This window comes from Jaculus jaculus, chromosome 10, assembly GCF_020740685.1.
Source record: "Jaculus jaculus isolate mJacJac1 chromosome 10, mJacJac1.mat.Y.cur, whole genome shotgun sequence".
In the NCBI taxonomy this organism is placed as follows: Eukaryota; Metazoa; Chordata; class Mammalia; order Rodentia; family Dipodidae; genus Jaculus; species Jaculus jaculus.
Window position 1 is genome coordinate 74,071,945 of NC_059111.1, and position 25,075 is coordinate 74,097,019.

Genomic DNA, 25,075 nt, shown 5'->3' on the forward strand with positions numbered 1-25,075 from the left:
AAATTCTTCCAAACTGATTTCTACAACACATCAAGAGCATTATCCACCATCAAGTAGGCTTCATTCCAGGGATGCAGCAATGGTTTAACATACAGAAATTGGTCAACATAATACACCACATAAATAACCTGAACCCATAAGAACAACATGATCATCTCAATTTTTGCAGAGGTCTTTGCCAAATAACAGCACCCCTTCATGATAAACACACTGGAAAGAATAGGCATGGAAAGTATCTCAACACAATAAAGGCTACATATAAAGTACCTAATGTCCAAATAACACTTACTGGGGAAAAACTCAAGGAGTTCCCACTGAGATCAGGAACAAGACAGGGGTGCCCACTCTCACCACTGCTCTTCCATATAGTACTAGAAGTACTAGCCCAAGCAATAAGACAGAAGAAAGAAATACAAGGGATTCAAATTGGAAAGGAAGAAGTCAAATTAGCCTTATTTGCAGATGGAATGATGAAGTGACCCAAAAGTCTCCATATCAAAACTTCTAAAGGTAATAAATTCCCTCAGCAAAGTGGCAGGATACAAAATCAATGCACCAAAGTCAGGAGATTTTCTATATGTAAAAGAAAAATATACAGAGAAAGAAATCAGTGAGGCTGTTCCATTTTCCATGGCAAAATAAACAAAACTTAAATAACTTGGGATAACATTTACCAAGGATGTGAAAGACCTATGTAATGAAAACATAAAAAACCCAAAACTCAAGAAAGCAATCAGGACTTGAGAAGATGGAAAGAACTCCCATGCTCTAGGATATGTAGGATTAATATTGTGAAAATGGCAGTTCTACCAAAAGCAATATAAATATTTAGTGTAATACAAAAAAAAAAAAAAATACAAGCATCATTCTTCCCAGAGATTGAAAAAAAATGATCTCGAAATTCATATGGAATGGCAGAAGGCCTCAGATATCCAAACATAGCCTCAGTAAAAAAATATAATAATAATAAGTAGGGCTGGAGAAATGGTTTAGTGGTTAAACGCTTGCCTGTAAAGCCTAAGGACCCTGGTTTGAGGCTTGATTCCCCAGGACCCACGTTAGCCAGATGCACAGGGGGGCACACATGTCTGGAGTTCGTTTGCAGTGGCTGGAGGACCTGGCGAGCCCATTCTCTCTCAATCTCTCTCTATCTGCCTCTTTCTCTCTGTCTGTTGCTCTCAAATAAATAAACAATAAATAAATAAATAAATAAATAAATAAATAAATAAATAAATAAATAAAAACCTCTTATGGTATAACTGTACCTGATCTAAAGCTATATTAAAAAGCCATAGTGACAAAAACAGCATGGTACAGGAATAAAAGCAGAAACATAGAGCAATGGAACAGATTGAAGACCCAAATCTTAGGTCAAGTAACTTCAGCTGCTTGATCTTTGACAAAGGTGCCAATAATGTGGAATGGAGAAAAGACAACATCTTCAACAGATGGTGTTGGATGATCATATGTAGACAAATGAAATTAGACACACTCATTTCACCATACACAAAAATCAATGCCAAATGGACTAAAGACTTCAATATAAAGCACATTCAAAAAATAAAGTGGTCAAACCACCTTTTGAGAAATTATAGGTATGCACCAATGAAACTTACTCTCTAGACATAATCCTTTATATCAGATATCTAGAATACTCACTTGGCATAGTTGAAATGTCTTTCTTACCTGTTGAATGGCTACTCCCCAAACTCCCTTCCTACTGGCCCATGAAAAGCACCATTTTACTACCTGGTTCCATTTGCTTGACTACTTTAGATACTTATAAGGAAATGCATAACGATTTATTTTTTAGTGACAACTCATTTAAACTAATGTTCACTTGGAATTATGGCCTATGACAAAAGTGGCTTCCTTTATCAAGGCTGAAGACTATTTCATTCTATCTATCTATCTATCTATCTATCTATCTATCTATCTATCTATCTATCATCTATCCATCTATCTCTCTATATACCATCTATCTGTATGTCTGTCTATCTATCTATCTGCCTAGATATCTATCTATCCCTGTTTATTTGTTTATTACTTAGTTACCTATTATGGTGCAGGGGATTAAGCCCAGGGTTTCATGCTTACTACACACATGCTTTTCTATGGATATGTGATATAATGGCACATGTTTGACGACTTAGAAACAGGATGATTTGTGCTTATGATTTGCCACACTCCAAATGTGGCTGATGTTATGTTTATTTCATTCTATAATACTTACCTTCTCTCTTCTCCTTTTATCCTTTTCTTTTTTATTTGCATGCCATCCTTGTGTAGGGGCCATGCTAGTCTTCTCTGTATTATTCCAATTTTAGTATATGTGCTTTCAGAGCAAGCACTTTTTTTTTTTTTATGTGGGGTCTTACTTTATCCCAGGCTGACCTGGAATACACTATATGGTCAGTCTTAGGCTGGCCTCAAGCTCACAGTGATCCTCCTACCTCAGCCAACCAAGTGCTGGGATTAAAGGTGTGCACCACTACTCCCAACCTATGCTTTCCATTTAAATCTTATCTATTGCTTATCTATCTGTGGTCTGTTATGGAAATGAATTAGATTCATCTTCAAAGTCCTTTAGCCACATTCCTCTTTATGGTTCCCTGTTGCCATCAAGCCCTTCTTGATAAATGAGGCACCTAGAAATGGAAGTGACCCATAGAATAGTTGAAGCTCACTGAGGGATTTAACTGTGAAAATGGTGTCCTGTGAGGCTTTTTCCAAATATATTCACGGAAAGGGGATATCAGTCTTATAATTTTAACTCTGTTTAGTTCACAGGATTTTTTTAAATTAATTAATAATTTGAGAGCGACAGACACAGAGAGAAAGACAGATAGAGAGAGAGAGAGAGAGAGAGAGAGAGAGAGAACGGGCGCGCCAGGGCTTCCGGCCTCTGTAAACGAACTCCAGAGGCGTGCGCCCCCTTGTGCATCTGGCTAACGTGGGACCTGGGGAACCGAGCCTCCAACCGGGGTCCTTAGGCTTCACAGGCAAGTGCTTAACCGCTAAGCCATCTCTCCAGCCCTAGTTCACAGGATTTTTATAGAAGAAAATTTGATTAAAAGAATAAGGAAAATTAACTTCCCTATCCATCAGTGTCATCAGTGAAGTGTCTGCTTTACAGAGGCCATCATGTAAATGAGTTTAGAGAAATATAATGGGGCCCATAGCCACCCCAACTTTGTATTGATATGGAAACCAATGGTTTGTATTGCCTAAACACACCAAGAGGATATTAATAGAACTACTGGGCCCAAAGCCAAGATTTCTGAAGAGCAAGACTGACTGAAACAACAGATAAAGAATTGGCTGGAAGGAGCTAGTGGTAGAGGGACCAGCTTGGCTTTCATTGTAATCAGAGGTAGAATGGGCTGGGGAGTTATAGCTTGACTAACTAACCACGTGCATTTCTACATATTTGCCACCCCAGATGTGGAGTAAAATAAGAGGAGGTAGCAGTGGGCTTATAAAGAATCATAATCACATTTGAGAACGTTCTGTACCACAAGCATACAATTATTATTTGATTTGATGCATTAAAAACACAAAGAGGGGCTGGAGAGATGGCTTAGCGGTTAAGCGCTTGCCTGTCAAGCCTAAGGACCCCGGTCAGAGGCTCAGTTCCCCAGGTCCCACGTTAGCCAGATGCACAAGGGGGCGCACGCGTCTGGAGTTCGTTTGCAGAGGCTGGAAGCCCTGGCGCGCCCATTCTCTCTCTCTCCCTCTATCTGTCTTTCTCTCTGTGTCTGTCACTCTCAAATAAATAAATAAATAAAAATTTAAAAAAACACAATGAGTAGCAGGAATTAAGACATTTAGGCATTTTGCTTCCCAAGGTATAGCAAAACTAGCATAGAAGTGGTTCCCCATTTTATGATGACCACGGCATTATCTTTACTTGTACTACCCACTTAATATGACATTTATAATGGCCACATGAGTTAACTGTTATTAACTCCTTTTTACCATTGGAGAACCTGAAGTTCAAGGAAGTTAAGAATGAATTTCTACAGGTAAAAGTGATAGAATACAGTTGAGGTCTATGAATACAGACTCCAGAGAGACTTTCCTAACCACTAGCACTTCTCAAACTTGTAATTATTTCTTGAGTGCTTGTTAAAATACAAATTGCCAGATATTCCTCACTCCTACCACAGTGCAGCTCAAGAAACTGCTTTTCTATAGAGCTTTGAGGATGCTATAATCTGAGACAATCCATGAGAACCACTGTTACACACATTCATCTAAACACACTACTGTCCCGTATACCTCTATAGCAGGGTATCCTCATTAAGGTTTGTACAATTGGACTTATCAGCTGACCACAGAATAATAGCAATCACAGCAACACAATACTCATTCCTAAACTGAGAGATGGTAGATTTTGATCATCAAAATGTAGACATTCACAATGCTGACATTTTCTTTCTGGTTTTATTACCAAATATCTATGAAACACTGAAAATGCTGCTCAATTGTATGACTTTATTTCCTCACTTATAAGATATGCAGGTGGTAGTGCCCAGTTGTGGGACAGTTGCAAAAATCAAGTGAGATAATGTGTGTGAAATACCTTATAATAGTTTAGTACAATAATATGGCATAAAAGGCTGGTCAATGTCATAACACTGTCTGGTCTGAGTTTGAAATATCCCTTAGCATTGACTAATTTCACATTAGTGCAGTGCATACTATAAGAACTAGTTTTAAATATATAATAATATTTGTTTTTATTAGTAGATTTCACATGTAGTTTTGAAAATATTAAGAGATATGTACAAGGAAGAAATAAATTCATAAAATCAAGTATTACTCTTCCATTGTGTGGGAGAATATCTGATTATTTCTTTTTAAGTCTATACAACCTTAAACAAAGACTTTCAGAGTCACATAACAATTGTTTCCAACTATATAACAAAATCAACTAATGTTCTGTCCAACTACAAGGATTAATTTAGTATTTATGTGTTAAAATATCTCTAATCAAAAATACTGACTTGATCAATACCTGGTCACAATAAAGAGCTGAGTGTTGGTACTATCTTGCAGAAAGAGTTTTAGCTTTTATGTTTCAGATCCTGGGTGTTTTACTATGTTGTTATCATTAGAATAAACTAAATGTGTAGGATTTTTTTTGTGTGTGTATATTCTATGCCCTCTGAGTTTGTACTGTACTGCCCTCTGGAGGAGATAACAAATGATAGCATTGCATTGTAAAGGAGAACATACACACCTCCTTATATAGACAAACTGCTTCAAAAATGTGTGATTCATGATTATAGCATCAAGATTAAAAATAAAACAATATTTAGGTCACTATAATATTTAAATTTGATTCACTGAGAATTTATTAACATACATATCAACTATTTTAGCTTTCACTACTATGCATCTCCTTTAGTTGGCCTTTATGTTATAGTCATAGCTCATAGTCTGAACCATACTATTCACTCTCCTGATACGCAATATTTCCAGTTACTGTGAGTAAATATGGGAATTACCAGTAAGGTAAAAGACTTTTTAAACTCATTTGCCTCCCCCTGCCCCCAAAGTAGAGTCTTGCTGAAGTCCAAGATGACCTGGAATTCCCCATGTAGTAGTCTCAAGCTGGCCTTGAACTCACAATTATCCTCCTACCTCTGCCTTTTGAGAGCTGAAAATAAAGGCATGCACCAACATGCTCAGCTCACTTGCCTTTGTTATACATGATTAAATGTTAGTCTTTTATGGTACATATTATGCACGAAACTCTGCAGAGCATGTATGAACAGTCCTTACAATACACACATGGTTAACTTGTAAACAGCTATGAGGATATTTCTTCAGAAAATCAACCTATTGAACTTGACTAGCTGATAAATGAAGCTAATAAAGATAGAGAGAGTATTTTAAACTGATCTAAATGATTTTAGGGCCATTGAACATTTTAACTTTGAACATTTTAAGTTACTATTGCAAAAAAAAAAAAAAAACTCATGTGAAATTTCACAAGACAAGATCTGTAAAATTTACATTGTGCACAGATGCATGTCTGGCATAATAAACTGTAATGTGTTTGGTCTTCATGAACTTGCTATAAAGAGATGTTGCTTTGTGTTTTTTATTTTGTCCAAAATGTATTTGGCTACTACCAATGGAATGAAAAGTAGATTTTTAACAATAGTTAAATAAAAGATGATATAAAGAATATAGGAATCTTTAGGCTTTCTTCTATTTTCCTTTTTTATTCTTGCCCAGATTTTCCAACCAAAACTATCTGCATGCTGGCATCAGATTTCTAGCTAAAGTCTCATATAGGGAAATTTTCACTTAAAAATTCTATACTATTGGAACAACTCAAGGTGAATGACAAAAAACAGGGAACTAAAATGGCAAATGTCACCAGTCTCTCAGAGGTTTTATGAACTCTTCTCACTTCAAGGCTCTTCCACCTCATCCACTGGCAAGATCTAAAATAGAACAGGATACAATGACACAGTTCATATAGCCAATTAGCATGAAAAAAAATGAAAACATGAAGATTAATTTCTAAGTGATACTGCATTTAACATTTAAGGAAAACAGAAAGGCAGGAAAATCAAGAGAATGCCGCTGTTTTTATAGTGCTTATTCTACTAATAAAATCAGATCTTTAAAATACATGTTAATTTCTAAATAAAAAATTAAATCTGTACAACAGTGCTAAAAAGTATTGCATTTAAAGTATACATTCAGTTATTTAATATGTATTTGTTCACTCAACCTAGCCATGCTCAAGTTATGGTGTTCTGTATTTATTGACTACTGTATAAATAAAATCAAGGATGTTGCAATTTTAGTTATGTGGCATTAGTTCTCTAGATACTCTCCTCTTTTCTGGGCAATATTCAATATCTACCTAAAGTGCATCTTTCAAAATTCCAACAGAAAAAACAAGTTTATAGAAACCAGCGTGTGATGCAAGATTATACTACACTAAAATTTTTAACCCATTATAAATCAATTATTAAGCAAACATTAAAGTATACTAACTGTTAAGTATATAATATTTCTAACATATAATAATTAAAAATATGTTTATTGCATATTATAAATATAATATATAGCAACTACATATCTCAGATATTTAGTAACTATATTAACCTTTATAGTGAATGTTTACTCTGCCAGTAAAATTTCACTCAGCTCATTGAAGATATCACGGTGTCATTAGGTCACTACTGATGTACCTTTCTCATGCCTTTTATTCTTCTAAAACTACAGCTTATTCTAAGCAAATAATGGCTAGGTGTGGTGGCATAGGCCTATAATACACACTGAATGTTGATGGAGGAAGATTATAAGTTCATGCCAGTTTGGGTTACATAGCAAGTTTCGGGCTAGTGGGACTACACAGAAAGACCATATCTTAAAAAAAAGACAAAGTAAATAGGCAATGATGATGATAATAATAATAATGATAATAATAATAAGAAGGAGGAGGAGAAGAAGAAGGAGATGAAGAAGGAGGAGGAGGAGGAGGAGGAGGAGAAGAAGAAGGAGGAGAAGAAGAAGAAAGTGGGTACATAGCATAAAGTTCCTGGAAAGCCAGATGCATAACTATCAATTTAAAAGTGCAGTTAGATGACAAGATCAGAAGTCAGAAATAGAGTAAAGTTAATCAACTCTGATTAAAACACATGGCATAATATAGACAACAATATAAAACAGCATAGAAGGATATTAGTGTACAAACTTACATACCAATGTCTTCATGGATCAGGATAGAAAACTATTTTGAGGAATGACAAAACTATATTTACAATTCTGTAGTGCTGGAGAAACCAGCAAATGAGAAGCCATATCATATATTCACCAATTAGAATTCAGCATTATTACATGCAAAATTAGAGGTTTAGCAACTGCAAAGCACAAAGGTTCTCTTCCAAAGTTTACTTTTTATATTAAGCACAGGAAGTCAAAATCATACTCTAAAACTTAAATAAAATAAAAGTGCAATGCAGACCTAGGTAAGACTCAGAAATATGCTGTAGCACATGTTGGACCAAGAAATAACAATTGAATCAGTCAGATATGTAACAAAATTAACTCAGGTTAGAGTAGAGGAGATAAATTACATGAATATTAGTCCTAAAACTTTAATCATCACACTATTAAAATATTTCAATAGTTTTTTCAATTTTTTTTAAAATATATTTTAGGTGTTTGAGAAACAGAGAGATAGACAGAGAGAGAATGAGCACACCAGGGCTTCCAGCCACTGAAAATGAACTCCAGATGCATGCGCCGCCTTGTGCATCTGGCTTACATGGGTTCTGGACAATCGAATCAGGATCCTTTGGCTTTGCCTGCAAATGCCTTAAACTCTAAGCCATCTCTCCAGCCTTATTTCAATAGTTTTAATAGTATAAAGAAAATTTTCGGGCTGGAGAAATGGCTTAGCGGTTAAGCGCTTGCCTGTGAAGCCTAAGGACCCTGGTTCGAGGCTCGGTTCCCCAGGTCCCATGTTAGCCAGATGCACAAGGGAGCGCACGAGTCTGGAGTTCGTTTGCAGAGGCTGGAAGCCCTGGCGCCCCATTCTCTCTCTCTCCCTCTATCTGTCTTTCTCTCTGTGTCTGTCGCTCTCAAATAAATAAATTTAAAAAAAAAAAAGAAAGAAAGAAAATTTTCAGTTGATACTGAGTTCAGAATACGCTGTAATTTTAGAAGAATGTCCCCCAATAGATTCAAGAATTTTGTTAAAGCTTATAACTTGCTGTCACTATGGGCAGATTCGAGGGCTTAGCCCTAAGGTTTGGGAGCAGTGGACCTGGAATTCGAGTCTAAAGGTGTGCAAAGTGCCTGAGTTCTGCCTGGGTTCCTGTGGTGTGCTTTCTTGTATTGATAGTAGTTGCTTTTCTCTCTCTGTGCATGGACTTGTGAAAGGAGACCAACTTCTGCCATTATGGAACTTCCCCTGTATCTATAAGTGTAAAATAAATTCCCTTCCTCCCATAACTGTGTCTGGTCTAGAAGTTCATCTCAGCAACATGAAGCTGACTGACACTGCATACAGTATGTATGCAAGTGGACTATACTGAAATAAACTTTCAAGATACCTGTAGAGGTGCTTATTAGATATGTATTTTAAAATACAGGCAGCTGAATAAGATATGCAATTTCAGATTCCCATTTTTTTTCGCTCTGTTTAAATACAGTAGTATGACACAGGGCTAATTCCACTCCAAAGGAACAGGAAGTGAATAGTGTTGGGTATTCAAGTCCAGAAGGCAGAGAAATCAAGAACCAAAATCCATTAATCCAATAAAATAGCCAACTGCATATCACTAGATGACTCACCTCTATCACATCTACCATGGCCACAGAATTTCAGAGGTTGAAGAGATCTTAACACTATACTTATATAATGCACCAGCTAAGGCTCAGGGAACATTGTGGAAGAAAGAGAAGGAAAGATTTTCAGAGCTACAGGGTGGGAAGTATTCTGAGATATTGCACCTTTCCCTCACAGAGACTAACTGATGTCCTCATGACCCCTCAGTAAGTATTAATAACACTACTAAGGAGGACCCACAATGGGATGGAGATGGGAGAGAGGGGATGTGAATATTACAATACATTATATGTTTATACAGTAAAGTTGATAATAAAAAGATAAAGTTGTTTATGAAAGAAAATATGTGTCGATTAATGACAAAGGCAAAACGTTTATGACATTTTTAATATTTTATTTATTTATTTTAGAGAGGGAGATAGATAGAAGCTGAGAAAGAGGGACTGGGGGATTCACCAGGACCTCCAGCCACTGCAAAGAAACTCCAGATATGCATCACCTTATGCATCTGCCTTATGTGGATACTGAGGAAATGAACCTGGATCCTTGGGCTTTATAGACAAATGTCCTACTCATGAAGCAATCACTACAGCCCTGTGGTACAATTTTGTTTTACTATTCATAATGCAATTCTATTTAAGAACCAGGCATATCATTTTGCCCTTTAAGGACAATGTTATGAGCACACTTATAAACTAGAGTGGTTAAGAGGTAAAATCTGAGAATAAATTTAGCAGAAGCTTCATATCCTAAATGAGACTGGAATATAAATAGCAAAGGAGTTGATTTATTGAATTAATGTTTCCTCTCTAATGTTCTCATTTGAAGCAACCTCAGCCCTTGACCAGTGGCTTTTCATAAAGCTTGATATGAGTACTGAGAGGGCTGGAGCATCCATTACCCATAGAATTATCTCTCTCTCTCTCTCTCTCTCTTTTTCTTTTTTTTTTTTGATAGAGAGTTTAATAGGTGTAGGCCCTCTTGTAGTCCATGATTGATGGTAGCTTGATATTGGAGAGTGGGCTTATGTTTGGGTATGGTTCTGACTTGTTTCCCAACTCCAGCTATGGGTCTCCTACCACTGAGGGGATCAGTTAGCCAAATCAAGAGCAGTTGGTTCCCCACCATGGCTGTGTGCCACTACTGCACTTGTGTGGGCATCCCACCAGGTAATTTGTTGCTAATTAGGTTAGACCATGAGTTGCTTGGACAGATATTGGTCATTTCCCCCAGTCACCCATGTAGCACCTTCTGGCACTAGACACGCTGAATGTCTGGGGACTGACTCTCTCCTGGCTTCCAGCCATGCCATGCAATTTTACATGTCAGCTGCATATGGAGTCTTCAGCAATAGGGTCTTACCACTGACCTTTGGTGGGTAATCAAGTAATCTGACAAACCTCTGTCATTGTTTTAGGAAACCTTGTAGGTTTCTCTGATCAAAAGCTCATTGTGGATGGTAGCCCCATTCTGGTAGTGGGGGTTACAGGTTAGTGCCCACTAAGAAAATGAGGAAAAACATAACTAATATACAAGAGTTAGAGAGGAGAGAGAGAGGAGGGAGGGGGAGAGGGAGGGAGGGAAGATGAAGAAGATTTAGGTTAGTCTTGATCCTACCCTCTCCAGTGTCTTATGGTTCAGGTGTTTCCTGTAAGGGTCTAGTGAAGGTTCAGCCATTTGGTCTGCCTTTTAGGAAGTAGAAGTTTATGGTACCATTGCCGTTTGGGTCCAGATTACTGTTTCCCACCCCTTCGATGCCCTCCCCACCCTCCCCATCTATCCTATTCTCTAGTCCATGAGGTGCTTGGTGGGTATGTAAGGTATCTTGGGTAGATTCAGGTTAGGTGTTGTAGATGAGGGAGACTATGTGTCATTTTTTTTTTTTTTTCTGTGATTGGGTAAGTTCACTGAGAATGATCTGTTCCAGGTTCAACCATTTTTCCTCAAATTTCTTTGTGTCATTTTTTCTTACTGCTGTATAGAATTCCATTGTGTAGATATACCACATCTTAGTTATCCATTCTTCTAGTGATGGACATCTGGATTGATTCCAGCTTTTAGCTAATATGAATTGAGCCACTACAAACATGGTTGAGCAAATCTCTCTGGCCTGTGGTTTGAAGGTTTTAGGGTAGATGCCCAGTAAGGGTATAACTGGGTCTGTTGGTATCTCTATAGTCAACTTTTTCAGGAGTCTCCATATTGCTTTCCAAAGTGGTTGTACCATCCTACATTCCCACCAACAGTGAATGAGTGTTCCTGCTTCTCCACATCCTCACCAGCATTGATTTTTTGATGTTGGCTATCCTTATTGGGGTAAGGTGGAATCTCATAGTTGTTTTAATTTGTATTTCTCTGATGATTAGGGATGAGGAACATTTTCTTAAGTGTGTGTTTGTCATTTGTATATCTTCCTCTGTGAACTTCCTGTTCAACTCTGCACCCCATTTTGTGAGTGTAGATTCTAGAGATTAGGCCTCTATCAGTTGAATAACCCACAAATATTTTCTCCCATTCTGTGGGTATTCTATTGGCTTTGTTTATTATATGCTTGTCTGTAAAGAAACTCTTCAGCTTTATATGATCCCATTGGTCGAGTGACTGTTTAAGAACGTGTGCCACTGGGGTTTTGTTCAGGAAGTCTTTTTCCATTCCTATATCATGGAAAGCACTTCCTAAATTTTCTTCCAGTAGTATTTGAGTTTCTGGTATTATGTTGAGGCCTTTGATCCATTTGGATTTGAGTGTTAGGCATGGTGAAATTTGTGGATCAAGTTTTAGTTTCCTGCATGTGGTTATCCAGTTTGTCCAGCACCATTTGTTGAAGATGCTATCTTTTTTCCAGCCTATGTTGTTTGGGCCTTTGTCGAATATCAAGTAGCTATAGTTGCTTGACCCAAAATCCGGGTCCTCAAGTCTATTCCATTGGTCTATACTCCTGCTTTTATGTCAGTACCATGCTGTTTTTATTACTATGGCTTTGTAGTATAGCTTTAGATCAGGTATGGTGATACCACCAGAGGTATTTCTTTTGCTGAGGATATGCTTGGATATACGAGGCCTTCTGCCATATGAAATTTAGTGTTCTTCACAGAGATAGAATTATCTGTCTCTTAAGCTAATGATCTTGTACACTGTATTAATGGCCATACAAGGGGAGTATAGCCCTGTAATGTAGTTTTGTAGATTAGTTATAGTTAGGAGTTTAAGTATACACCACTGCTAAGAAGAAAATCATTCTAATTTACCTTGAGTTGAATATTTTTTTTTTTTAGGCTAAGATTATGAACTTGGGAGCCAGATGCCTATTTACATCTTACCTGCACTCATTTTGTGTTGGTTATTTTAAGGAAATTATCTGACAATTGACCATCAATATGTACTGATTAAAGTCTATCTTTTAAAGAAAAATGATTTTGCCTCCTTTGACAATGCTACATAATTTCCTTGGAATACTTGCTGGCAGTGCTCATCACAAAAATTGTGAATTCTGATTCACAATTGCATCAAAAATAAATAAATAAATAAAGTACCTTGGAATAAACCTAACCAAGGAAGTGAAGAATCTCTACAATGAAAACTTCAAAACATTCAAGTGAGAAATTGCAGAAGACACTAGGAAATGGAAAGACATCCCTTGTTCTTGGATTGAAAGAATAAATATTGGGAAAATGGTAATCTTATGGAAGGCAATCTACATATTTAATGCAATCCCCATCAAAATTCCAAGAGCATTCTTCACAGAAATAGAAAACAACAATCCCAAAATTCATTTGGAAGCACAAAAAAAAAAACAAACCTTTGAAATCTAAAACAATTTTCAGCAACAAAGATAAGGCTGGTGGTATCACCAAACAAGAGTTTAACCTATATTACAGAGCCATAGTAACAAAAACAGCATGGTACTGGCACAAAACAGACATGTTGATCAAAGGAACAGAATAGAGGATCCAGAAATAAGTCCAGGTAGCTATAGCCACCTGGTATTTGACAAAAATGCCAAAAATACTCATAGCCTCTTCAGAAAATGTTGCTGGGAAAATTGGATATGTATCTGTATAAGGAAGAAAATAGATCCTCCATGGACAAGAATTAAGTCCAAATGGATCAAATACCTTAATATCATATCTGAAACTCTGAAACTGCTGGAGTAAAAAGTAGGGAAAACCCTTCAATATATTGGCCTTGGCAAAGACTTTCTAAATATAAACCCAATTGCTCAAGAAATAAACGCACAGATCAACCGCTGGGGCCTTATGAAATTACGGAGCTTTTACACAGCAAAGTACACTGGGAATAGACCAAGGAGGCAACCTACAGAATGGGAGGAAATCTTTGCCAGCTATACATGTGATAGAGGATTAATATTTAGGATATACAAAGAACTCAAAAAATTAAATAATAAGAAATCAAACAAGCCAATTAAAAATGGGTTATGGAACTAAATAGGGAGTTCTCAAAGAAGAAATACAGATGGCATATAAACATCTAAAAAAGTTCTATATCTCTAGTCATCGGGGAAATGCAGATTAAAACTACGTTGAGATTCCATCTTACTCCTGTCAGATTGGCTACCATCATGAAAACAAATGACAATAGATGCTGGTGAGGATGTGGGAACAGAGGAACCTTTCTATACTGTTGGTGGGAATGCAATTTGGTCCAGCCATTGTGGAAATAATCAATGTGGAGGTTCCTGAAACAGCTAGAAATAGATCTGCCATATGATCCAGCCATACCCCTCCTAGGCATATATCCTAAGGACTCATCTCACTACCACAGAGATAGTTGCTCAACCATGTTTTTTGTTACTCTATTCACAATAGCTAGGAAATAGAACCAACCTAGATGCCCCTCAACTGATGAAGGAACAATGAAGATGTGGCAAAGTTATATAATGGAGTCCTACTCAGTGGTAAAGAAAAATGAAGTTATGAAATTTGCAGTCAAATGGATGTATCGGAAAGTTTTATGCTTAGTGAGCTAACCCAGGCCCAGAAAGTCAAATGTTACATGTTCTCTCTCATATGTGGATCCTAACTATAAATGATTGGACTTCTATGTGAATAGGAAGAAAACTCAGTAGCAAAGGCCAGCGAGCTAGAAAGGAGATATAAAAGGAACAGGAAGGAGGGAGGGGGGACTTAATAGGATGGTATGGTATATATGTAAGTAGAAGAACAGATTAAGAGGAATGAAAAGGCCTAAGTGAGGTCATGGGAAGAGACTGAGTAAAGGAAAGGTGAAGGGAGGCCTAATCAAAATCTAAGAGGATATAAATAAGTCATAAATAAACCTACATTTGTGGGCAATGGAACATTCAGGAGCCATAGATTGTTACTAGAAAATTTTCAGTGCAAGTGATGGGATACCTTCCAGTGAGTTGTTGACCAGGGAGGTCCCTGATGCCCCAAACATTACAGGCCATTGCTGATGCTCTTGGCTTCCCACCAGGGATAGATGGTAAGACCCTATAGCTGAATACTTCACATACTTTGCTGCAAGGTCACTGAGAAATACTACTGGAACTGAGCTGAAAACCTCCTCTGTGTAGACTAGATGACAGAAATCTGGAAAAAGCCACATTGCATGCAGTTCAGTGGGAGAGAGAGAAAACACCAGTGATGATATTCAAAAATGGGCACTACAAGCCTCATATTTGGCCAGCCAGGCCAAATGAGCCAAATGATGCAACAGTGGCATGTCTGTTATGGGGGAAGCCGATCATCCTCTACTTTGACTGGAAGCCCACTCCATAGAAGGGAATACATCCCTGACACTGAAAATCTACAACAGGGATAGTCATGTGCCCTATGGATGTAATGTCTGCTGTTGTCTGGTTAAATGTATATACTATGCTCACCATACTGCCCAGTAAGCACTTCTCTTAATGTGCATACCCGTATATTAATGTTACTCTCACTTTAGGTTAGAGAACCTTCTCTTTTCAGATGGCAGTGACCTTGGGGTGACTTGTAAGTCACCATGGTGCTGAGAAGAAGTGACAGAGGAGTGTTCAACACCAAAATATCTCTATCACACCTTCTAAGGTTCATGGGTCATTACTAAAGAGGTGACAGAATGAATTTAAGAGGCAAAGGAAGGGTAGGACTCCTTACAATGTTCTCCTCTAGACACAAAATTGACTGAATACCCATGACATCACAGTGCCTGGCACTACCTACACAAGACCATCATAATAAGAGTAAAAGATCATGACATCAAAATAAAAGAGATTTAGAGGAGGGGTAGATATGATAGAGAGTGAAGTTTCAAAGGGGAAAGTGGGGGAAGAGGGGGAATTACCATGGGATATTGTTTACAATTATGAAAGTTGTCAATAAAATAATTGTAAAATAAAAAAAAATTGGCAGAATGTTGATCCTAAGTCTAACATTTTCTATCATACTCCCACAGGGATTCCCAAAGTGTCTTCTATGGTGCATGAGCTCTGTGAAGATAACTACTTGTGGCACCCAGAGTGAAAAAATTGTCAAATAAAATGTATACGTACTGTGATGAACAAAATTAAATGTCCACTTTATAAGCCTCCAGTAATTCTTAAAGCTTTCAATGATAGTGGAAAATAAATAATGTATGATTCTAAATAGTGGAGAATATAGTGTGTTGTGTTTTATAAAATCAAATGGTCTTAGAATTTTTTTTGTTTGTTTGTTTCATGGAAAATATTTGAGTAGTGCTCTGAGAGACATACCTGGTTCATTTCTATCATCACATCAAAGGTGGCCATGAGCAGGAGGGAGGACAAGTCTCTAGCTCAGCACCATCCAGTTTTCTCATGCAATCATTTGTTTCCCCAGTCTGACCTGTGTACTTGCCCCACATGCATCTGACAGTATCGCAACAGGTTCTGATTGCTCTTATAGATGCCCTACACGTTGCTCTCATAGTGTTTTGATATTGAATCTCTTGCTCGGTGCTCTGATGCCCTAGGATTTCACAAAGTTCATTACTGGCCATGCTCGATCCATTCAGACATCTTTCATGCATTGTATTTCCCTTTGATGACTCAACACCACCTCATTCTCCTCCCTCTTTCCTGTCTCCCTTCATTTACATTAACACTGTTCCTTAATCCCATACCCCCATAAGCTCATCACTCCTCACTTCATACCTTGCAAATTGTGCATCTATAAGGCCGTTCCAATGTCTTCTAAGGAAGGGAAGGAATGATGTTCCCAGCTGAAGAGGCTGTCAGAGAAGTCAGAGCTATAGCTGAGTAAGGGCCAGAGAGAGTAGAGACCCTACTTGGTACTTCCATTGATGTACGAATGAAAGTATAAGTGGATAATAAGGGACTGAGGCCCAACAATCACACATGCAGGCATGCAGCTTGAGCAGGTGACAGGATCCAGAAGATAGAGTGTGTGCAAACAACCAAGCTAACACTAGCTGAAGTTTGTAAGTGTTGTCACTTAAAATCAGCGAAATATCAGAGGTTTTTACTTTTATAACCTCTGACCACAATCAAAGATCATATTAATATTGATTAAATACTGGAAGATGTCATGTTGCCACAATTTCGCATTCCTTAATATGAACACAATCTCCCACCTGAAATTAGTATCACTGTGCTCTGTCCCCAGAGAACATTCCCTTTATCGTATCACATCCTTAGAGTTGCCAGATTTAGCAAGCAAAAATATAGGATCAGTAAAATTTGAATTCTGGGTAAATAAAAAAATGCTTTCTTCAATAATTATGTCCCATCCTGAAACTAAAATGTCACCCATTTATCTGAAATTCAATATTAATTCAGCATCCAGATTTTATTTGGAAATCTTTGAAACTTCTCAGTTTTGTCCACTGACATTACCTAAGATTTTCAAATAGCTACCTAGGACCACCACAAGACTTTCTCAAACCTCTAATTATCCTATATCTACTTCAGAAACTCCTATCTTTGGTTCAGCGAGGACAATGGACATGTATATCCTCAGTGCATCAAGCAAAAATTTCACAGCATTTGTCTTTGGAGCTGAATATAACTCTGTGATAGAGAGGTGAACTGTGCCAAACAGAAGAGGATTAGCAACTCTCTGATGGTAGACATGATATTAATAGTTTTCTTGAGATAGAGTTTCATCCTAACTCAGGCTGACCTGGAATTCATTATGCAGTCTCAGGGTGGCCTCAAACTCATAGCAATCCTCCTACCTCTACCTCCCAAATTCTAGGATTAAAGGTATGGGCTGTCACTCCCAGCTAGCATTTTTTTTTGTTTTTACTTTTGAAACTACCTGTTCTTAATTTTAAAGGTCTCATGTGATCTCTGAAATCCTTTTTCTTTAATGCCTGGAAATTTAACAGTGTAATGTTAAACAGTGTGTGTGTGTGTGTGTGTGTGTGTGTGTGTGTGTGATTCAATAGCCCTGAATTAGGTGGATTACATACATTATCTCTGAATTTTCCTATAACCATGAGAAGTAATTTCAATGACTCCTGAGCAGTGCTTCAGTGGAATCAAGTGACTTACCTAGACTGACGTGCAGTGAGAGAATAGGGCTAGAAGTGGAAGCAGCAAAGGCATGCCTCTGAAGAGCCTAGCTAACTGGATACAATCCCATTCACCAAAGTACTGTGGATGTCACTTCTGGAAGAAGGGCATTCTGGGAAGCTTCCATGGGACCATAAGAATCACATTTTGACCTCACAGCAGCAGTTGTCAAATCACCAGATCCCATTCTCAGAGTGGTTTTAAACTCATGGTTGACACTTAGATGAAATACGAGTTGATAAAAGTCATGTAGCAATGAGACTAATCTGGGCTACAGATGCCAAATATCTCAAATGTCTAAAGATCAGAGTAATGTATAAAAGTTAAATTTAAAATAAAATATGAACGCCATAAGATCCTATAGATGTTTAATTCTGATTCCTTTCATACATTGTCCCCCAATCATATTAGGAAATTATAGCACTGGGAAATTATCTGAGAAGTGAGTGAGCTCTTCACTTTATACAAAAGAGAAATATGTTCACATATGGGTCATCTAAAGGCACATGAGTATTGCATAAATTCTAGAACTGACATTTTTCCAAGGAATCTCTTAAACTAAATATGTGTCATGACAGCTTAAGCACATAAAAATGCCATATATATATATAAATATGTATATATTTACAAACATCTTTTAATCCATATTTAGCTACTTGCCTTATTTGATAGTGCCATTTAGCTCTTTACAAATAAGTACATGCCATCTAGTGGTATGTGATGTGAATTGCAGTCAGAAGACCCTGGGTATACCAACAAAACAACATACTGAGTTGCCTCCTAGGATTGGAGAAGAAAAAGAAAAATTCTACTTGGTATTTCCTTTTTAATATCATTTACACATTTAAATCAGCTCAATTTTCTAAATAAAAGGTTAATCTAACAAAAGAAAGATTTAAAAAGCTAGAAGACATCAAAAATATAATGTTCAGGAGTAATTTCTATACAGGTACTAATATGAAAATAGTTCTAAGACACTGTCCAGAGAGTTTTCCAAAAATTTCTCACAATAGAAAAGAGTTGGATGCTTAAATTCAGTTCCAAGTTCACCTCAAATGAATATAAACATGGGTAACATGATAATTGAAAGAACTAGTTTTAAAGTAACCACAATTAGGGCTTCATTCAGTGGCTAAAGGCACTTGCTTGCAAAGGCAGATGGCCAGGGTTTGTTTTCAAGTACCCACATAAGTCAAGATGCACAAAGTGGTGCATGTATCTGGAGTTCCTTTGCAGTTACAGGAGGCCCTTATGTGTCCATGCTCACTTTCTCTGTTTGTCTGTCTGTATGCCTGATTCTCTCTCAAATAAGTAAATAAGTACATTTTTAAAGTTTATTTTGTTTGAATTTAAGATAACAATGCTACCTTTTTATTGCTTAGTATTTCTCAACATACCTTCTGCCATTTTTGCTTAATTTTCTAACTCCCATTAAATTGTCTACTAATTTAAAAATAACCTTGTTATCATTATTGTTGGCAATTGTCTTTTTATTTTTAATTCCTATTATTAGCATAAAAATCCAACCATTAAATAAAATGCCTGTCCTCTTTAAAACATTAGAACAGGTTTTTTAAATTGTTTATTTTTATTTATTTATTTGAAAGTGACAGACAGAGAGAGAGAGAGAGAATGGACGTGTCAGGGCCGCCAGCCACTGCAAATGAACTCCAGACGCATGTGCCCCCCTTGTGCATCTGGCTAACGTGGGTCTTGGGGAATTGAGCTTCGAACCGGGGTCCTTAGGCTTCACAGGCAAGTGCTTAACTGCTAAGCCATCTCTCCAGCCCTAGAACAGTTTTTAACAAATACTTTCCCTCATTTATGTTATTGCCTAATGTTTGAGATACATGTTTCTTTTAAACAACTTGAATAAAGTAAATACTTTTGTGAACCAAAAATAATTATTTTTATCAAAATGTTTAAAATTTCTCTAGAAATAATTGGTTCCTAAATGTTAATTATGTCCTCACACTATCCTATTATTTATACTTAAATGTATTTTTAACACATCTTTCAGAATAAATTAACAAATGAAACACTTCTCAGACTTTGAAGACTTTAAAGAAAATAAGTTATTGTCATTATCTGTCTTTGCCAATTATTTAGCTGGGCATAAAAGTCCATTGCTTACTCATTTATCCTAAGTGTTTTGGAAGTATCATTCCATGACCTTGTGACATAATTTTTGTTGGATTGTTTGTACTGGGGTGTTTGAGACAGTGTCTCATTCTGTAGTTTAGGCTGGCTTTGAAGGTCTGATCCACTTGCTTCAGCCTCTAAAGTTCCAAGATTACTCTTATGACCTAACACTTTCAACTCATGGAATATTCTGATGCTAATAGTCAGTATTGTTTGTAATTGCCTCTGCTTAGTAAATGACCTATATTTTCTTTTGAAATCCTTTTTTTCTTTTTTTTTTGGTGGGCGGGGGGGCGTATTGCCTGGTGCTCCAGATGCATATTAGGCATGTCAGCATATTGGGAAGATTCAGGTTAGGAGCCACAGATGGGTGAGACCTTGCACCAATTATCTTTCTGTGATTGAGTGAGTTTGCTGAGAATGATCTGTTCCAGATTCGACCATTTTTCTTCAAATTTAATTGTGTCAGTTTTCATTAGTGCTGTGTAGAATTCCATCATGTAGATATACCACATCTTGGTTATGCATTTGTCTAATGATGGACATCTGAGTTGATTCCAGATCTTAGCTCTTATGCATTGAGCAGCTATAAACATGGGTGAACAAACCTCTCTGAACTAATGCATGGAGCTTTTAGGGTAAATGCCCAGTAATGGAATAACAGGGTCTATTGGTAACTCTAAAGTCAACCTTTTCAGGAGTCTCCATATTGCTTTCCATAGTTGTACCATCTTACATTCCCACCAACAGCGAATGAGAGTTTCTATTTCTCCACATGCTTGCATTTGTTTTCATTTGATTTTGTTTTCTTTTTTAAAGCAATTTTTAGTTTATTGATTGATTTGACACACAGAGGGAGAGAGGGGAGAAAGAAACACAGAGAGAGCACGGGCCTGCCAGGGCCTTTATCGGCTGCAAATGAATTCCAGATACATTGTGCCACTTTGTGCATCTGGGTTATGTGGGTCCTGGGGAATCGAACCTGAGTCCTTTGGCTTTGCACGCAAGCACCTTAGCCGCTAAGCCATCTCTCCAGACCTTCATATGAATTCTTAAGCATATCTCAGCAAAAGATAAGGCCAGAGGCCATTTGATCTTTTAATGTTTGCTATCCTTACTAGGGTAAGGTGGAATCTCATATTTGCTTTAATATGCATTTTCCTGATGATTAGGGATGATGAACATTTTGGCCTCTCTATATGCAAAGGACAAAGATACAAAGAAAGAAATAAGCAACATTGTCCCATGTTCAATCGCAACAAAAAAATAAAGTACCTTGGAATAACACCAACCAAGGACATGAAACACCTATACAATGAAAACATAAAAGCACTCAAGAAAGGAATTGAGGAGGTCTTGTGAAAATGGATAGACCTCCCATGCTCCTGAATAGGCAGAGTTAACACTGTGAAAATGGCAATCTTACCAAAAACAATATACAGATTTAATGCAATACCAATAAAAATCCAAACATTGGGCTGGAGGGATGGTTTAGTGGTTAAGGCATTTGCCTGCAAACCTAAAGGATTCAGGTTTGATTCCTCAGGACCCATGTTATCTATGTGCACAAGGGGGCACATGCATCTAGATTTCATTTGTAATGGCTAGAGGCCCTGGCATGCCCATTCTCTCTCATTCCCTCTTTCTCTCTCTCTCTCTCCTTCTCTCTTTCCCTCTTTCTTTTTCAAATGAATAAATAAATAAATATAAAATAAATCCCATCATTTTTCTTCACAAAGATTGAAAATATGATCTCAAAATTCATATGGAATGGTAGAAGGCATCAGATGTCCAAGCATATCCTCAGCAAAAGAAACACATATTGGAGGCATCACAATACCTGATCTAAAACTATATTACAAAGTCATAGTAACAAAAACAACATGGTACTGGCATAAAAAAGGTATTATAGACCAATGGAACAGAATCAAGGACCCGGACTTTATAGCTACTTAGTATTTGACAAAGGCCCTAACAATGTAGGCTATAAAAAAAAGACAGTATCTTCAACAAATGGTGCTGGACAAACTGGATAACTATATGCAGGAAAATAAAACTTGATCCACACATCTTGCCATGTAAAAAATATCAGGATCAAGGACTCAATATAAGACCTGAAACTGCTAATACTGGAAGAAAAAATAGGAGGAACTTTCCTTGATATAGGAGTAGGAAAAGACTTCCAGAACAAAACACTAGTAGCTCAGGAACTTAAACAATCACTCAATCATTAGGATCTCATGAAGAAAAGTTTTATCACAGACAAACATACAATAAGCAGAGCGAATAGATTACCCATAGAATGAGATAAAACTTTTGCTGGCTATACAAGTGACATAAGCCTAACTTCTAGAATCTACAAAGAACTCAAAAACCTGAACAATAAAAAGTCAAACAAGCCACTCACAAAATGGGGCAAAGAACTGGATAGCGAGTTCTCAGAGGAAGAAACACAAATGGCAAAGACACACTTAAGAAAACTTTTATCATCTATAATCATCAGGGAGATGCAAACTTTGAAAGCCTTTTATTGTCTTTGCTTTTTGTATTCTTCAGTTTCACAATAACCAGCTAGTTATGGATTTAATTATATTTTTGATTGGGATGTCTATTCTACTTCAGTATAAATTGCTTTTCATTCAAATTTAACAAACTTTCAGACATGTTTTGTTATGAACACTGCTTTATTTCTACTCCCTATGTATAAATTAACATGTTTCATACCATTTTAGGACTTTCTCACTCTGGCTTCTACATCTCACAGTGTTTACTCACTGTAATGGTTAATTTCATATGCCAAATTGGATATGCCAAGCTGTCCAGTTTTATTGTCCGTTATTAGGCACTGTATTACTTGAAATATTATTTAGATATTATTAACATTTAAGCCTGTAAGGGAGAACAAAATGTTACCTTCATAATATGGGTAGGTTTCATCACCTGAAGGTCTTAAAAGAAATTACCATGCTCCTCTGAGGAGGAAAGAATTCCATGTCCACAATACCTTCCTACTTAATGCACCAACAGGTTCCTTGTGTCTGCAGCCCTGCTGGCCCGCTGTCAAATTTGGGACAAGCATGGGCCACATCATATTACATTAGACAATTCCTTAACTTCCTTCTTATATATTTGTTCATCTATCTGTGCTAGTTACCTTTTTGTTGATGGGAAAATGTATCTGACAAAAATCAGTTTACGGAAGAAGGATTTCCCCTTACAGTTCTACATTATGATCCATCATGGGAGGGAATTCATGGTGGTAATGATCTGAGGCTGCTGGTCACATTCACTCACAACAAAGAAGCAGATAGCAATGAATTTTAGTGTTCAGTCAGCACTGTCCTTCTTATACACTACAGAATCCCAGCCCATGAAATGGAGCCAATCACAATCAAGTTGGGTCTTCCAATGTCAATTAATGTAATCAAGATAGTCCCTCACATGCATACTCAGAAATTAACCTAATTTATAGAATCCCTCAAAAGTTATTCTAGGTCCTGTAAAGTTGACCATAAATGTAAACCATCAAACTCATGTTCAGATACATATACATACATATTATTGATATGGTATGCACATGAAGTATCTAGCTATACATAGATTTATCGTACATATTATAACCAATTTTTATCTATTTTATAACATTTTAGATTACTAAAAATATATAGATTAGTGAGAGTAGGGCTAAATGTATGCTGACCCTATTAACTCTTCTTCATTATGGTTTCATTCTTCATGGACATAGGATTAACTTTCTGCAGATGATTCATGATGCTTAAATTATAAGATGCCCTGTACCAAAGTTGCATCCCTTGAATGGTTAGGAGTTTCATGATTCTCAGTTAAAAGTCTTGTCCTTGTTCCCTCTCTGAGCTTTACCTCCATTCATAGCTCATTTAGATCACTCACTCTCTGCAGTAGCTGCATTTCTAATAAGATTTCATAGAGTGCATTATCTGACATCAGTTATCTGATTATATATTTCTCAGTATATTTGGAAAAGCATGTCACTCAATCCCTTACCTTTATAGGCTCCTATCTCTAAAATCATAGATAATATATGCATAAAATCTAGCATAATTCTAAGCACATAGTAGTCATCCACTAACTTAAATACCCACCAAATTACAAATTGAATATGAAAAGAAGCATCCTTTTATTTTGCTTACCTTGAGGGAGAACCTTGTGAAAGCATTACCTTTTAAACATATTTTTAAAGTATTTCACTTATTTATTTGAAAGAGAGATATAGAGAGAATGGCCACACTAGGGCCTCTAGCCACAAGAAATGCATTATAAATGCATGTATCATATTGTGCATCTACCTTACATGGGTAGTGGGAAATTGAACTTGGGTCCTTAGGTGTAACAGGCAAGTGCCTTAACTGCTAAGCAATCTCTCCAGCCCTTAAAGTACTACTTTTATTTACATAATGGGTCAGGGTTATTGAAAGTATGGTTTTCTCCTTTGTCTACAATTGTTGATGACATTTGAGAGTGACTGAAATATCTAAATACTTATATGAATAGTTACAGACTCTCTGTATCAGTCTTAATGCTTAAGATCATCTTAATGTTCAGGTGAGATTTTATTTCCAGGAAGATTTTGAGTTTCTGAGAATGAGTGTGATGATGAGGGTTCATTTAAGCAGATTGATAAAATGCCTTTATTTAGAGAGCATTATGGGAATGTTATTTTAGATTTTTCATGAAACTTCAGCTACTTTGCTCCAGCACTATCTAATATTCCCTTTACTGAAATTGTTGTAGTTACTGTGGTGTTGCTGGTACAAAGTGTAGAACCAGAAGCAGCTTATGAGAGGAAAGGTTTTACTTTGGCTTACAGTCTTAAGGGAAGCTTCATGATAGCAGGGGACAGCATGACATGGGCAAAGGCACATCACTGCTGCCACACAGGTAGAAAACAGTGACAGGAGAGTGAGTCACATTCTAGCAAGGGGAGGCTGGCTATAACACCCATCAGCCTGCTCACAACAACACACCTCCTCTAGAAAGACTCCAATTCCCAAATTGCAGTCGGCCAGGGGTTGAGCATTCAGAACAAATGAGTTATGGGAGGCACCTAATTC

At 37.0% G+C, this 25,075-nt stretch overlaps 1 non-coding gene across 1 annotated transcript; it reads right to left on the minus strand.

Moving 5' to 3' along the window:
• Positions 1-2,244: 2,244 nt before the first annotated feature.
• On the minus strand, positions 2,245-2,351 carry LOC123464208. Its single transcript, XR_006639446.1, has one exon. It is a non-coding gene; the product is annotated as a U6 spliceosomal RNA (small nuclear RNA).
• Positions 2,352-25,075: the final 22,724 nt, after the last annotated feature.